Source organism: Apus apus, chromosome 3, assembly GCF_020740795.1.
Source record: "Apus apus isolate bApuApu2 chromosome 3, bApuApu2.pri.cur, whole genome shotgun sequence".
Lineage (NCBI taxonomy): Eukaryota > Metazoa > Chordata > Aves > Apodiformes > Apodidae > Apus > Apus apus.
The window spans coordinates 86,483,986-86,501,277 of record NC_067284.1 but is presented as its reverse complement, the minus strand read 5'-3'; the positions used below and the strand labels follow the sequence as shown (position 1 = coordinate 86,501,277).

General features: G+C 40.5%; 1 long non-coding RNA gene across 3 annotated transcripts in view; it reads right to left on the bottom strand.

The window, feature by feature from the left end:
• Window positions 1-17,292, bottom strand: part of LOC127382934 (uncharacterized) — a 128,943-nt gene that overhangs the window by 16,169 nt on the left and 95,482 nt on the right. For all 3 annotated transcript variants that reach the window (XR_007889067.1, XR_007889068.1, XR_007889069.1), the window contains exon 4: window positions 246-403. This is a non-coding gene — a long non-coding RNA (uncharacterized LOC127382934). The remainder of the gene's footprint in view (window positions 1-245; window positions 404-17,292) is intronic.

The window sequence follows — 17,292 nt, the reverse complement described above, 5'->3', positions numbered from 1 at the left end:
GCTCTTTGCAGCCAGGCATCCACCTGCAGAATCTTTTTATGCTACAAAAACTCCAGCACATTTGTAGGGCCCCTGAGTTAAGTCACTGATGCAAATCATTAGTGTGCTCATCTATGTACACCACCTCCCAGAAACACCGGAAGAAGTATAACCTAAGTGTGTGAGGGGGGTTGCTTTCCTGGTCAGTTAGGTAACAACTTTTTGCCATAGATTTCCCTGCTCAGAAAAACATAGACATCACTTACCCCAGCACTCTGTACACAAAGAGTGCTCATGAAAAAATGACTCCTTCATTTGAGAGCCTAAAGAACATTGAGCTCTTCCAAAAATCTAGTGAATCCTGTTGTATGGTAATTTCTTCAGATTGGAACCCATGAGAAGTCAATTTTCATTCAAATTTCACCTGCAGAAATCAATAAATCAGTGTCAAGAACTTTGATTAGTACAGAAATGGGGAGCAGCAGAAGTGTGGTACATTTTGCAGGTAGCAAAGGCTATTCTGGCCTAAGCAGTGGGGAAGAGATGGATGCTTTCTGTGAAGGTGACACCTTCAAAAACAGCAAATGGAGAGCTGCAAGTGTAACTCCTCACTCTCCAGACCTAGCTCTGTTACTGCCTTGATCAACTAGGATTTACTTCTGGATGCATTTCTAAATGAGAAGTTGCTCTTGCATTTGAATATATATTAGAAAAGAAAGCTGCAAATTGAAAAAACTCCCTAATGTACCCACCCCCACACTGCAAATCATCATTATGTTAGCTTTCTAAGGATTCAATTAAGTTTCAGTCCAGATGGTCTTAAAGCTAAAAAATCCAATCCTGAGGTTTATTTGAATTTAACCTTTTTTCCCAGCTCTGAATATTGCACTGTGTAATTCTGCATATATATATATATATATATATAAAATGCTGTAACCACTAGGTTCAGTTTCCAAAAAAAAGACAACCAACTGGCAGGGATTTTCATAGAAGTGTAAGTGGATATTCTGTTAGTTGGTGTGTTTATATTTGAGATTTTCTACGGCTTTCACATATCTCAGCACCTCATAAGGATTAATCAATTTATCTTTACAAAACTAAGTGACACAGCCTGGTTGCCTTGGACCTGTGTGTTCACTCTGTTCCTTGTAACTTCTGCTTTCCTTCTCATTTGTTGCCTTCCTCACCTGAGCCAATGCACAATTTTATCAGAATCTGTTTGCTGCAAACAAGTGAACCCTCTGTCAATACTTCTGTAAGACAGATCAGAGCTCTCACTGCCAACAGTCACAGAGACATTGAATACCTTCTCCAAGATCAGAAGGAACATCTGTGGCTGAGGCAAGAGTTATCTTGTCTCTCCCATCTCAGTCCAGTGTTTTAACCACATAACTTTATTACCCCAGTAAATACTCAGTGAGGCAGCAAAGTACATAGGGAGGACTTTGTAAGTCAGCCTCCCAGGTGCTGACTGCACCAGTACCTCTTGGCCACAGGAGAATGGTATGGGTGACTTTATGGGCTACAGATTCTTTTATCCAGTATCACAGCTCTGGAACAACAAACTCAATCAAATTTTCCTGCAGCATGCCTATATGAAGCTCTGCCTTAAATAAAGCAGTACTGTCAGTAGTCCAGTACAAAGCAGGTAAGTGGTCAAGATGCAGAAGTCACCATTTTGTCTTCCTCTAACTGGACTGCCCCAAACCTGAGCATGAATCTTGAGTCCTCAAGGTTGAACATCATTTCCCTCTGAGACGCATGCTTAGGTTTTTCATGCCCATGTAATTTTATGGTCTCTGCTTTTCCTTCCTTCGAAGCTTCAGTCTTTTTCATATCATGTAGAAACCCTCATCAATGTTTACAAACACGTTAAGGGCGTGTGTCAGGAGGATGGAGCCAGGCTTTTTTCTGTGATGTCTAGTGATAGGAAAAGGGGCAACGGGTGCAAACTAGAACATAGGAGGTTCCACGTAAACACCAGAAAATCTTCTTTACTGTGAGAGTGACAGAGCACTGGAACAGGCTGCCCAGAGAGGTTGTGGAATCTCCTTCACTGGAGACATTCAAAACCCGTTCCTGTGTGATGTGCTTTAGGTGATCCTGCTCTGGCAGGGGGGTTGGACTAGATGATCTTTGAGGTCCCTTCCAACCCCTAAGATTCTGTGATTCTGTGAAGAAGCATCACCTATAGTAGAAAAATCTTTAGCTGTCTCATTTATTCCAAACCACTACTATCCAAATGGATAGTAATAGTTAAATCAGTTAGAGATAGAGATACATTGACCTAAAAAAAGTTATTACTTTTATACCATTGAAACACAAGACTGTGTTTTGAGACAGTATCGCATGCAACTTCCAAATCAACATGGCATTTAAGATTTCCTGCCTTGGTTGAAATATTTCACCTACTCTGCTGGGGCTTGAATGGTTACAGAAGTTCAACATTTATGGTGACTTTAAAGTGCATTGCCCAAAGGCCTTTACTAGAATCAGGATCCTGTTCTCTTTAATGCTTTTAAATATACAAGATAAGGAATTGGATTGGGAAAAGCTTACAATCAAATGAGTAGGCAACATTATCAGGCTTGTTATAATGAGGGAACTGGGAAGCATACCAACAGTTCATGTTAAGTTTTAAACACCATCCCAGTTGGTAAAATGGAAAGGAGTAGGAAAATCTGCCAACTCTTATAAGAAATTGTATGCATTTACCCAAAAAGCAGAATTTTACACTTCAACTCAACTTACTGAGTAGAAAGACATGTGTAAAAAAAGATAAATTAAAATCCTCCCTCTCTCCAGAATTGACCATTCAGGTTCTTATGCCATAGCAAATTGTAGCTGCAAATAGAAAACCTGATTGCTGTAAAATATGAGGACCTTTTAAAAGGCAAGTGTCTCTCAAGGAGAGACACTGAGGTGAAGGAACTTTCCCTAAGATCTGTCAGCTGCCCCTGGCATGGCCAAGGTACTTGCTGATCTCAAGGCCAATAAAAAGCAACAAGATCCCACTCTCCTTCTTTTTAAAGATTTAGGCTTGGAGGTGCAGACACTATCAAGAAAATTTTACACAAAAGGCAACTTCTTTTCAAGTACTTTTCCCCGGATGCTGGTAGCATCAATTACCTCTGTAGTCCATCCTCATCACAACATAAACAAAGCAACTGATTTTCCTAGTCTTAATTCTGCATGTCAGTATAACTTGATTTATACACAGGGAAAATAACATGACCGTTAAAGATGAAAATAATTGAACACAAGGGCAAGGAGAAGGAATGATGTAAATGCACTCGACAGAGTGATTTTTCTCTCCTTATAATCTCTACCTCTTGCAGGAAATTTATGAGCTTGAGGAAATCATAAAACTGAGGATACAAAGAGACAGGCTATTGGAAAGAAGAGGAAGAAGACTTAGATCTTTATTTTAGCCTGGCATCCAAAGGGTACAGAAATGATGACCCTATGTGTTACTTTTCATTTTCAGAGGGATTTGCATTATTGCCTAATTCATTCTCATTACTACCCTCAGAGAAAATAATAATAGTATAATGTGGTTAAAACAAAGGCTTTGGAAGATTGGTTCCAACAGTTTCTCCATAATAGTAGATAAAACTACCTTCTACTTATTGCCTGTAACAATTTAAAATCACTCTATCTATGATTCAATATTTTATACATGTGAGTGTTTGACAGGTTTGGTGTCTGAGTGTTTTGTCCCACGGCCTGCCTAAAGATGGATAAGTCATGTCTAAATCAATAAGACATCAGTTCATTAAGTCATTTAAGTATCTGCCTAGCTTCAAGTTATGCACCTGATTCAAACTGGGGCCTCCTGAAAACATTTTTCCATGTCATCTGGAGGCTTGAGAAAATTCAACAGAAGGACTACTAGGAAAACTGTAGGAAAGTATTTCCTAGCAGATGAAAATTGCTATCTGACTCAGTTGCAGGGATAGAGAGGGGCCCTGGGACAAGAAGTGCAGGGGTAACATTCCCCTCCCTTAACTGTAGATGACTGCAGTTTAGACATGTACACCTCAGCTATCCTTCAGGGTGTCTCTGTAGTCAACGGAGAAACAGGCTTTTTTAAGTGCAGCTGTGATCAATCTCATCCTAAGACAGATGGTAGGACAGGGAAAAATCAATCATAACCTTTAGTCACCTATTTCTCTCGATTTCTTATGAAGAAGGTTATCCCAAAGGCAGGCACCTACACTGCAGTTGTCTAACATCAGGTGACATTAGATCCCCTCCTTCTCTCCAGGAGGAAACTACTACACAAATGCTTGGAATCACATTTGTATTTTCTTCGAAGTAGTTTCAGATCCTACTTTTGCCTCTAGCCATCCATCCTTCATAGGATCCATCCTTCCGATCCTGTGCTGTTGAAGATTCACAAATGAGCCTGACATTGACAATCTGTACTTGCCCCCTCTTTATTTTGTGACAGTGGCAAAACCAACTGCAGCAGCTGGATACCAGATGTGTCCTCAGTGTTCAGCCAGGAATTCTGCAGCTGCCAGAAAAGTTGGTTAAATATTTAGGAGCAAAATGACTGTCAAAGCCAATGAAGTGCAGTATCACTTGTATGGATATATACTCTCCAGTATCAAAAATACAATTCTGTCAATAAAGAAATGAACAAATAAATGGTCAATTGATTCCTATGTGTGACTTATTTGAAGAATTTATAGAAGTGTCTGTTGTATCTTGAGTACATCTTATCCTGGGAATCCAAATTGCTCAATTCAGCCAAAGAGCACACGTTTCTTCTGAGATATGATTAATTTCCCAGGTGAAGTAACACTTAGTCTGGAGCTGAATGGAAACTAGAACTCAGTTTTGGGTTTGTTTTGGTTCTTTTTTGGGTGGGGCAGGGTAGAGGGGGGCTGTGTGGAGGGTAGTGCTATATTTAAATACACCTTTCTCAACCTGGAAGCTAAATCTCCAGTTGTTCAACGACTTCTATAGGTTCTTAACTGTATGCTGGGCATCTGACTCCAGAGTTGTCAATAGGATTGTGCACAGTGCCTGATGTTAATTGTGGGTATGAATCTTGTCAGATTGGGTCTTACATACTCAATCCTGCCATGTTCTGGGCATTCGGCCCCCAATCTATCAATCAGAAGAATTATTCAAGTAATCTCCTCTTTTCCCTGAAGTAATAAAGATCCGATAAGTAGAAAAAAATCTGTGACTGGCTGTATAGTATGATTTTCTGTGTAGTCAAAGAGTAGCTTAGAGACCATCCTTTATATGGTAAGATTTTCCTTCTGCAAAATTAAAACTGAACTGCATGAAACTTGGGTGAATAAATGGGACGTGTTGCTATCAAGATGAACCATGTACAACAATGCTTATTTCTCAGAAGAAAGTACTCAGCAGGGAATTGCATCAAGAGTGTGCATTTCAAAATACACACTCTGGTATTTTTTCTTTATTCACTGAAATGACTATTTCATTCAGTACTATGATGAGTGTTTTACGCCATAGCTAAACCACATTTGTTAAAGTGAAGGCATGTATTTTACAGACAACTTAATTTTTCTCCTGCCTTGGCAGGTACACCCACTTGCATCCTGCCAATTTTTACATAAATCAGCAGCTTCATCATGTGCACAGTACAAGATAATACACAGGTGCACCAATATATGGATGCCAATTGTGTTTTAAAAAACAGGAAGGTCAAATGCAGTCGTGGGAATTTCCTTTAAATCTATATAAGGCATCAGCCATATGCAGTCTTCTGTGACAATTTTATGCCATATCAAATTTTTTTCCCATATCTAAAAAAGTCCACAGAGAACAGGAAACATCATGTTCTTTTTGTGCTGAGTGTAATGTTACTAGCAATTTGCTGAATTAAGGCAGACTTGTCAGCTGTATCTAATTTGAACAGCTATTCACTTGTTCTAAATCTGGGGTTGGCACTTTCTGCAAACTTTAAGTGTCCTCAGCTCCCCTTTGCATCCTTAGAACTATCAAGACCGGGATTTACCAGACCTTAAGGCATCTGTCAATATACATTTACAACTCAGCTAAGCTAAGCTAGGTCCTCTTCATAGGCTTTGGAGAGAAAGAAATAGTTTTAGAGAATGAGTCATCTAATCAGTTTTTGATACATGAAAGTAAAACTCTAAGAGAAGCTAAGGTTACTAACTCAGAGATAACTATTCAGAGTACCTTTTTCCTAGCATCATTTATTAACTACCTCTATCATTTTCTCATGTCCCAGCACAAGTTGAGATTGATTCCCTGGAAGATGGAGTTTAGTTTCCCATAGACACATACAGAGTGACATAGATTCAAAGATGACGAGCATCCAATTTATATGACCAACAGCAAGCAAGGCTATATTCAGCCAAGGTAACTAAAAACCAGATAAAAAAGAAGGTCAGAAAAGCCTTTCATTTTACTGCCTACTCTTTCTCCCTCTTCTGTTTTCAAGATCCCTCAACAGGATTTTCAGGCTCTGATTCTTTACCTTCCGAGAAAGCTGAAGGTCGCATGAGGTTAAAACGTGCGTTTGCTAAATAATCCTCAAACCTCGGCAAGAAACAGCAATCAGAAAATGGCACTGAGCTTGCAGAGCATAGAAATGTTCAGGAGACACCAGAGATCAAAGGAAGCACAGGAAAGTGATGGTGTCTCTGCCTTCATTGCTAAGAGCATACCAAAATTATCTTCCTCTGTGCATAGCTAGCCTGCATTTAACTACTATGGTCCTGAATGAAAGTGGGTTTCCTAACTGAGTGGTCTTCCAGGCTTCTGACAGTAGTTATCTCACTTCTTAATTTTTCCTTTTTAACAAGGAGAATCTCAGAACATTTATGCATAAGAACATTCTGGAAGAAATACTCAAAGGCAACAAAAGATTTAGTCTCGGATCCCAGAGTCAGTTGTGGAACTAATGAAACAAACGTTGATTCTTTATATAAATAGCCAATGATGCAGCTGCCCCACTAGGTCAAGTACCATTCAGAATCAATGCCAAAGGCAATCAGGCCAAATACACTGTAAACATATTTCACAGAAAGAAAACAAAAAAGAAGAGGTAAGTCTGAAAAAAACAAACAGTCCAGCTGCTGTGTGATGGAGAGTGACCTCAGAAGATACTTGCTTCTCAAGCCAATGGGAGATTTGACAGGTAATGAGAAAAACAGGGACTATTATACAATAAAAGAGTCACTGCACATTTGATATTTTATTTTAAATATACTCTAGAAATGACCCCTTTCCCCTTTCAATGAAGAAACCCAAGGATTCATCAATAGAATTCTGGTTCAAAAGAGTCAGCTACTATAAAAAAAATAATCAGTTTCTTTTACCCAAATATATGGATGCATTTCCCTCTTGCATTTGAATTAATTTCCCTGGGTATTCACAGATGAAACACCAGGCACAGTAGCTATTTTTGCAGGTTTTCTTTCCTAAGGTCATTCTTTAAAATAAATCTTTCTTTTCCTCCACATTTATCATCATTTGCCTGCAGGGAATCTGAAAGCAAGGCATGTACATCTGTACATACTGTAAGTGTGGCTAGGCCTTTGCTGTAGTGAGTGAGCAATAAGGGAAAGAAAATAGATAAACATAAAATAGCCTGAAAAATGTCTAACTTATCAAGCCAGCAAGGACTTTCAGACAGGAACAAACACACTTCTCCTTGTTTGCACAAATCTGTAACTGAAGGAGTGCTGCCAGTGTACTGTGGCCTTATTCCAAACTTACATAACCATAAAATGAGAGTGAATTCTGGTGTCCAAAAAAAGTTGAACAAAAGGGAAGCAAGCCTGAGGTTCATGTACTGTCGTGAATTGGAAGAATACTGCACTTCAGAATCATTGTATGAAAATATACCTATGAAAATCAGCCATCAGCAGGGAATCTTCATCAACTTAAGGCTTTTAAGGCCTTGAGCTGAATGGCTCACGAGTGGATGTTGCCACAGCTCCATTTAGTTCAGTAAAATTGCACTGACTTGAGCCACCTTGCAGGTCTAACCTCTTCTCTTTTATTGCTGATTCTTAAATCAAGGTAGTGAAATCAGCCAAATTACTGAGGGCAAGCAGGTTGCATATTCGTCACAGGTTTCTGGACATGGTTTTCAACAGCTTTGTCAAACCTCCTAGCAGTTTGGTTGGCAAGAATCAGCGTGCCATGCTCCTCAGAACAAGTTTGCTCTAGACATTGCAGTGATTTCCATTACATATTAGCACAAAGGTCTGGATGTAGAGATGTGGTTCTTTATCATCCCCCAGAGGAGGCAAACATGCACAGGGACTAATACTCAGGTCTCCAAACCAGTCTGCAGAGGTCTTTGGACACAGATCACTTACTGTCACCTATGGTCTGGTCACCACAGCACATTAAACTATGCTGAATCCTGCTGTAACAGGACAAAGTGCGTCCTTCCATATACCACACTGACCAAACAGAATACAATGAAATAGGTGGGCACCCTTCAGACAAACATCATTGCTCTCTCAGTTTATCTCAATCCACAGCCTTCCCAAGTACAAGAGGCACCTGAAACTAACAGTAGCCAAAGCCCTGGTCGTTTAAAGTCAGGAGAAAGTAAAGATCTAAAGATATTCCTCAGTGTATGTTCAAACAGACATTACTGCTACAGGATTACTTGAGGAACAAAACCCCACCCTACCTTGAATTCTTCCCAAAGAGCAGCTTGCCAGCTACTAGAAGCCAGAAAAGCTTTTGAATGAAGCCCAGAAATAGGTCTTTGAGTTGCACATCTTATTGAGAGAATCAAGTAACTGATGATGGTCTGAAGGTAACAACTTCAGGGTTGTACAAATACTCAGTTAGAAGCCTAAGGGGATGGCAAAAGTGTATCTGTGGGTAAGAACACTGAGCTGGTGTCAGGGATGTCCCATTGCCAGGACCGCCACCCTTAGGACAACACTATGTGACCAGATTTAAAAGTATGTCTTTCTAAGATAATTTTGTAGCATGGTGCTCAGGTTGCTATTTCACCCATGAGGTGGCTCTGCACAAACACAGATTTGGAAGCCCCTACCTTCAAATTATTTCCACAAGGATCATGTGCGAGAGTTATTCAGAGTCCACTGGAGTCATGCAGGTCCTGCTTGGACATCAGCAGCCTGGCATTTTCATCCCAAGTGAAAATATCAGGCAAGCTAAGGCAGTCTAGTGACAGAGTCACAACAATGCTGACTGAAGAACAACCTTGGGATTCCAGTTTCTGAGTCAGTGATGACTAGACTCACTGCACTGGTAATGGCCTTCTTATCTAAGGATGAGCTGCCTTCCTATTGCAGCAGCCCAGTGACTCATCCTGAGAGTATCTGCACTACTATTTGTCTAGTAGGGAATGCTGATAGTTAGGGGGGGACAGAGAGGTTGGGGAATGGCCTTGTTCCAAAGGAGTGAAGTAATGGTATGATAGTGACGATAATTTACTTCTGCAAAGTGCCTCTTATTGTGAAGAATCACTCAACAGATTATATATGAGTATATGTAGGGATCAATCAGTCCCCTCTGCAGGGGTTGTGGCAACCATTGGCATCAGAAATGCTGCACAAAACCATTTCAGAGGAGAAGTGAAGAACAGCTTCTTCCAATAAGTACACAGAAAGAGGACATCGTGCAGGGAAAAACCCCAGACATACTTATGAATATTTTTCTCTCTTTTCCTCTTCTTTCCTAATGTCAGGGTGGTGCCAGAGCAAGATTTTGTGTGAGCTTTAAAAAACACCCAGGCCATGAGAAAAATCCAAGCACAAAGGAAAACAGTAAATACCTCCACAATGGAGAGGTGGAAGCACAGCAGCCTACCCATAGTGTTACATTCAGGCTCATTCCCTGCTATTCTCCACACCCACAGAGCCCATCACAAAGCCTTGCCTTGCAAAGCATGAAGTTTCCCCTCTGCTCAGAGGACTCAGTTAGACAGGATCACCAAACAAAGGGGGAATCTAATGCGTAAAAATGTACCCTCTACTCATGCAAGAGTGGCCACCAACCCTGCCTCGCGCACCCTTCCTCCTGCTGCTCAGCAATGCTGGCTTTCACACAGCCATAAACAGGCATATCTTCAGCTCATTGAAATAGGGGCAGTTCCTCTGAACTTAGTGATTTTGATGCAAGTTAGGCCAGCTGTGTATACCATCTCTCAGCTCTCATCCACCAACAAGAGAAGAGCCCAGGTAGGTAAAAGCCTCATCACCCCAAGCAGCCACCATGCAGCCTCTGCCCTGCCCAGGCAGGGACACTCCACCAGTAACCAGGGTTCTTTGTGCCCTCCTGTAAGGCACCCAGGCTCCTACACAATTGCTGAACCACACTTCAGCTTTAGTGCTGCCATGAAAATGAGTGAGACCACTTTCCTTCCCACCTCCCAAATACCCCACTCCGTACTCCCTTCTGCCATTAGCGATCATGTGGCTGCAGGGTCATCAAGGGAACATGCAGATCCAGCTCAGCATAAATATAATACAATACAATACAATATAAAATAAATGTTTCAAGTTCTTTCACTTCCCTGACCCAACTCACAGTGTGGGAGAGTTTCTGCTGACACAGCACCTGCCCTGGTCCACACCCTCTGCTTCGCAGCAGATGAGCGAATCCATGATCCTTGGTCCAATTCTTACTCACACCTGAGGCACCTGTGAGGATACCTAAAGTGGGTGCAAGTCACCACTAGATAGTGACAGAGTGCCTCAAAGGAGGGCTAGCTCATGGCAAACTGCTATTATCTTTCTTCTTTTCACAATAATCTTACAGGAAAGCACAGTAAGGTTCAAATAACTGTGCTTATTAAATGTGCCAGGTGTTACATGAACACTTTGCAGGGCTAGCAGTCTTTTAAACCACAAGAGTGCCAGGAAGGGAGGGGCATACAATTTAAAAGAAAGTTGGCCTGTTACTGTCCACTACAAGTAGGCTTTAGTATAAGAAATACTGCAGTTAATGTATGTAAGCAACTCAGAACAAAGGAAAAAAAGCCAGTAGGTTTTTCAAGGCAATGCCAGCCAAGCAAACAATAGACATACCCACTGTGGGAATTCAAAGACAACCAACAGTGACCTAATTGTTCTCCCATCAAAGTCTATGGGGGCTTTGCTATTGATTTCCCATATAGCTACTGTCTGCATAGGCTGGAAAGTAACAGCAGTGAAAAGACTTCTCCTCCACCTTCAGTTTTACAGACTGCCTCTTCCTGTTCATAACTGTGGAGCCCTTTTCTCATGTCAGCTCCAGAACATTTTACGTAGAAAAGTCATAAATATTCAACCCAACTGAACTTTCTCCTAGTGCAGTTTGGAAGCTGGAAGCTAGGCAGGAACACCAGTAACAGATTCAGAAAAAAACTGGCAAACAATGTGGAGTCCCCCTGCAACAAACCACATCTTTTTTCAGTGTTGCAAGAAATTTAATCTGGGAAGATGCTATTGTAGTCTAAGAACCGTTGAGATAAAAATCCTATCAGATGACACATGTAATTTAATTAAGTGCTCAGGCATACACACACTCACATTTTTGTATATGGGGCATTAAATCCCCCAAACGTCCCATGAAAGCATATTAGATACTCGTATTGCAGTAATGGCTAAACGCTATTGGTTCCCTGCCATTAGGAATGCTGTCCTAGACGGTACAAGAAATTATCCCCCCCACTGCAACCTGGGTAGAGGGCAAGACACCTTAGAAGGACAAGATGAGAAAATGAACAACAGGTAGGTATTGTATTTTGCTACCCCTCTGTTTGCACAGCACAGCTCACCACCCACCCAGCAGATACAGCCCATATGTTAGTTATTCAGAATATGTCAACAAATGCATGTTTATGTATAAATGTTAATTATGCCAATGTAAAGGAAACCAAGATTATATTAATGATCCTCTCTGCACTTTGCTTTGATTTTGTTTTCATTTGATTCATTAAGTTGGCCTTAAATGAGTTGCAGGATGACTGAGGTTTAAAAGCACATATGATGGATCTCTCAGGCTGAACTACCTAGCAGTCTTTGTAGTGAAGGTCACATCTTAAACCATTCCCTTGCTCGTAATCACGTCAGAGTCAATAAACATTTATATCTGAATACCAAATATAGCAGTGCCGGTGGTTTAAATTAAGGAGGAAGGAACACAGGTCAGGCAAAAAGACAGCTCTACTGGCTTTCTCTGTCACAATATCTTTGATCAATACAACCAGCATCCCTCACCACCTTCCACACCACCTGCGAATATCCTATCTACCTCTGGAGAATAGCCAGTCTCTTCTGAAAAAATACGATTGCTCTCTCAGCATTTTTACAGAACCTTGAAATGTGATCTGTTCTGGTCTTTCTCCAAGGTGAGACATGATCTCTTTTCTTTGAATTTGCAGAGCTAACAAAACAATTCAGACATGTTCATGAGGGTGTTTCCAATGTCACCAGGACAGATCATAAATTTCGCCACTTCTGCCAAAACCAGGAGATAAGCTCTAGGCTAAATTGCAAATTCAGCTTAGTCAACTCAGGGCTGAGCCTGAATGCTTCTGACACCCCCGTACATATGTTGAAGTACTTGTAGTTAGCCTCTGGCTTTCAAAAGAGCATTTAAATAGATAGAGCTTTTGCTCCTCTGGGTTTCAAATATATATTACTGAGTGGAAAATAAAGTATGTAAATTATTAGTCCCAAAATTTGGGTAATTAGAGGGTTAGTCAATTTATATCAGCAATTGCAACAACAAACTGAATGCTACAGTACGCCTTCTGCATCTCACTGGACCAACTGGCACTTAGTGATAGTGAAATTCAAGGTATGCAGCTGACAAGCCAGCCCTCCCAAGTGACAGCTGGAGCTTGTGAACTGCCTTCTGTGATTTTTCTGCCAATGCTGTGTGCAGGTTGCTTGAAAACTCCCCTTTATGGGAAATTGAGGAAAATAAGTGACTCATGACCGACTGAGCATTCGCAGACTAAATTTTGTCTGAAGCAGCGGTTGTTTTTAGGTGGTTTCAAATCCTCCATTCAGAGCAATCACTGGAGGGATCGGTTCACTGTGGCAAAACAATAACCATCTAGGAAACGTTTTCAGTACATGTCAGTAAATTTGGAATACCCTTCTGTGAGTCTTTCCTTTGAGCAATTGGTGATTTCAACAGTTTTAGAAAATAAAAGTAGAGAAAAAAGAGTAAGCTGCGTTAAAAATCCCAACCAGAGGCAGTGTCTGTGTGTGAGCTGGGTGCACTAGGCCTAAAGCAAATGTTGTGGTGGTGCAGCCAAATTCTTCACTGTTGTTGACCTCACGGAGACATTCAAACCAAACAAAACTTGTAAAAATTATTCTCCCACTTCGTAACATCATACAAGATCCTTTCTGCACTGGTAGAAATGCCAACATAAAATGAGAAGCAGTAGCAATCTAGGCTGGTAGTAGTGACAGATGCTCACCTAAACTCCAAACTTAGCTCACCTTGACCACACACATCTCTGCTATTAACTGTTTTTTACTGACATGACTGTCCATTCACCTTAAAGCTTGGGAAGCCCTGAGAACATGGACCAATGCTCATTGTCCCACACTGCCAAAGACACCAACAACAGCTAAAGGTAGGTCTTCAGCTGCCTTCAGATTTCATACCTCCTGAGGATTTGCACCCATTGCTCCCATTGCTAACAGTTTTTTGTTATGGTCTTTAACCCATCGGCACCACGCCCTGTGGTTAAGCAGTTTTACCCCACGAAGCAGGTAACTTGAATGCTACAGAAATGTGACATGTTCTAACACATTATTCAGTAAACAGTTACATTTAGGGGAAAAAGATAAAGAGGAGAGGAAAACAGAGAAATTTGAACTCCCTAACTGATTCGCAAACTGAAAGGATCAAGAACACTCTGGATTATTTATTCACAGCTAACAATTTATCCAGTCCTAATTACAGCTGCTAGAACATTTTCTTAGCTGCAATATTAATTATACTTCTCTCATGGCTGCTATTTATATGAGCAGAAGATGAAATATGCAATTAGGTGATCAGATGCTACAGTGGTATCACTGATAATTTTTTTCACAATAGGTATCATTATCCTCTTAAAACTGTGCTAAGGGTTGGGTGTAATTGGTCCCTGTCATTTACCACTTCCAGGAGAGTGCTTATGGAACCAGAGAGTTGGTCCAAGGCATTCCCTGCCCCACAAGCAGTCCCAGATCACCCAAAACAAAGGCATGTGTGCAGAAAGGTTTCTCTATTTGCAAAGGCTTCAGTATCAATTACAAACACCAAAGGAAACAGAGAAGCTAAGAGAGAAGGCTGTCAAGAAACACCAGATCAGAGCCAGGACAACACCAGGTGCACAGACCTGAGAGAAGTGAAACTGAAGAGACTTTTGCACATACGTGCTGAGCAGAAAGAGGCCCAGTGCCAGAGGCAAGGACACTGACCAGCTGGAGTCTCCATGCTGTCAGAAAAACAAAACTCTGGCCCAGCAGAGAAGAAGAAATTCAAAGAAACCTTTGATTCCTTCACCATTTTCTCCAGCTATGGAAACAATCTATCATGACACTTTATATTTAGCTGAGCACTTGCGTCAAGAAGGATAAAAACAGGAAGAGCACTAATATCTTGGTCTTTCATACTGTTCCTTGTATACCACTTTTCATAGGAGGTAACATGTTAATTCCATTTTGCAGGTAGTACAACTGAAGCACCAGAAATCCTAAAAGTATGCTAAGCATTATGGTACAATGCAACTGAAAAAAATCATATTTCCATTAGAGAAGCTCCTATAAAAACTTTTAAAGAAATAAATTCTCAACATTATTTTTTATGGCATGTTAAAAAGAAAAAGAAAAAAAAAAAAAGAAGGAAAAGGGCAGAAACAGCATATTTAATTCCACAGACTCTTGGAGTAAACTATTCATATGAAAAGATCCATATTAAAATCTGACAGAACACGTAATGGCTTTATCTCTGCCTATTTTACATCTCATATACTTTGTTCTCATAAAAATCTTCTTCCCTGGAAAAGAAGAGCTGAGACCTCCCCCAGGGCTTCACTTTCCTGACTTGCAAGTTTCAGAAGAAGAAGTTTACAAACTATCTTTTTGCCTGTTCTTTCAGCAAAAGCCTATTTTGGTCAGCATTTTGAGCCTTGCTTCGAAGGTTAGTTGACTGTCCTTTCTGTATGGAAAATGAGAGTACTACCACAGATTCAAGGATTTCCTTTCAGAAAGAGAGGTATAAATATCAGAGGATTATCATGTTTACTCTTTAAAGTCCAAGCAACCTGCAGGATTTATTTTTATGAGTCCTGTTAATTGTCACAGTTATGGGAAACAGTTTAACTAACAGAAAGGAAGCTGGTTTGCTTGTGTTTTGCACTAACAGAGAGAACGAAGCCAAGGGAGATTTCTACTTATTGCAAATGTGCACAATTTTGAAGGCTCAAAAAGGCCACATACTTTCACAGAAAGTAGAACAATTTGGTCTGTGATTTACTGCTCTGGAGGGGCAGCCATGAGGTTGAATCTCAAATAGGTGAGAGGGTACCTGACACTTGCCCATTTGTGAGAAACACTGGTTCACAGAGTAATTGGGAGCAGCCAGACTGCTTGCAGGAACACCCTGAGCCTACCGTGTTCTGGCAGGACACAAATATTACCCACATGTTGGTTAAAAAATATGTGGTGGCCAAACATTTCTTTAAAGCTTCTCCAGAAGTGAAACTTTTGAAGGGAATGGGATGATCTGGGCCAAGTTACGAATAAGTGAAAGCTTAAATAAATAATTTGTACAGCTTTGCGTTTACACTAGCTGTTCCATTCTGTTAATGCCAAATTGGTTTTGTGAGGCAAGACTGATTACATTCAACTTGATTGTTTTTACTTTCCATATAAAATACTAAGGCCTTCTGTTTAATAATTGATATTAAACTATTCCAATGTGACCAGAATGAAATGAATAAATATTTCCAAATTAATTTTAAGCAGGAATTTCCCTTTCAATACTTTTTAAACTTTGATTCCTAGTCTGAATATCTATTTTCAAATACTTTACTTTCCATTTTCTAAACATTTTTTGTCAAAGTGCCTTATGGTTTCATAGTTCGACCTAATTTTCAGTGTTTCTTTGTCTATTTAATAAATAGTATTTCTCCCTACAGCTCATTCCTGAAAGTATATTTCTGTAGGGAGTTCTTTTTTTTTACAGCCATGACACATTTCCTTCCAAAATGTAACTTATTGAATTCCTTTGGTTTCCTTAGGTGACCTGGGCTTGCCAGGAAGAAATATGTATCTTAATATATTTGAGGCAATAAGAGCCCTCATGCAGCTGATGAAGCAGCAGCACTGGCTGAGGTTAATGGGGAGAAACAATCCCCTTAGAACGTGCTCAGAGTGGTACCATGGAAATTGGAACAATTTTGCTGATCGAAGAAGAGATTTTTCTTTGAACACTGCCTCCTTCAAAGCAAGCTCCACTCCTGCCCCGCTCCTCAGAACTGTGCACTACTTTCCAAGGCTGAGACACATGATGGATGGCCCACATTGTTTGAAGACAAAGCTGTTTATAAATATCTCAGCCTATGACAAAGAGCCTGATATCATTTATACCAATTTTAGCCTAGCTTTACATTAGCTTATGTGAAAGAAGACTGTAACATATATAAACGCTAGAGAGTAAAGTTTCTTCCAGAAACACGATCTGCTTCCTGTATTTAAAAGATATTTATGCTCCCTCTGTAGCAAGCTAGAGTCTGCAGGGATTATTTTCCTGAGGCAAGATTGATTTATGATGTTCTGTTCATGTTGCTATGCAGTCAGTCCCCTTTACCTTTTTACCTTCACCAGCAGGACTTATCAGCAAATGCATACAGAAAAGGGGGATCACTAGGAGGAGGCTGTCACCTGGTGACATCTGGGTGGAAACTATGTCAAGCAAATTCCTGTATCTCATAACACAAACTGTGAACAATATCATTTAAAAGCCCAGGTATGTAGATAAAATGCCCCCTGCCCTCATTTTAATGAATGTAAGTAATTAAGATACCTTCCCAATTCCCCCTTCTATACCCTTGCAGTGCATTACCCCCTTGCCTTCCTTTACGGGTTTGTAAAGAAATATCCATAGTTCCTCAAACATGAACCACTCAAGTTGATGGACTCATATGTCTGAAAACCAGTGATGAAGGTGAGCTGGAAGATTAGAGAAAAACTGCAGTAGGTCATCCAGAAGAATCAGTTCTGGAGGGGAAAGCAGAGTCCATTAATAACAGACTTGTTTCTTTCCACTTCAAAGCTCTCGAGGTGCAAAGCTTCAGATGTGCAAGACTTGACA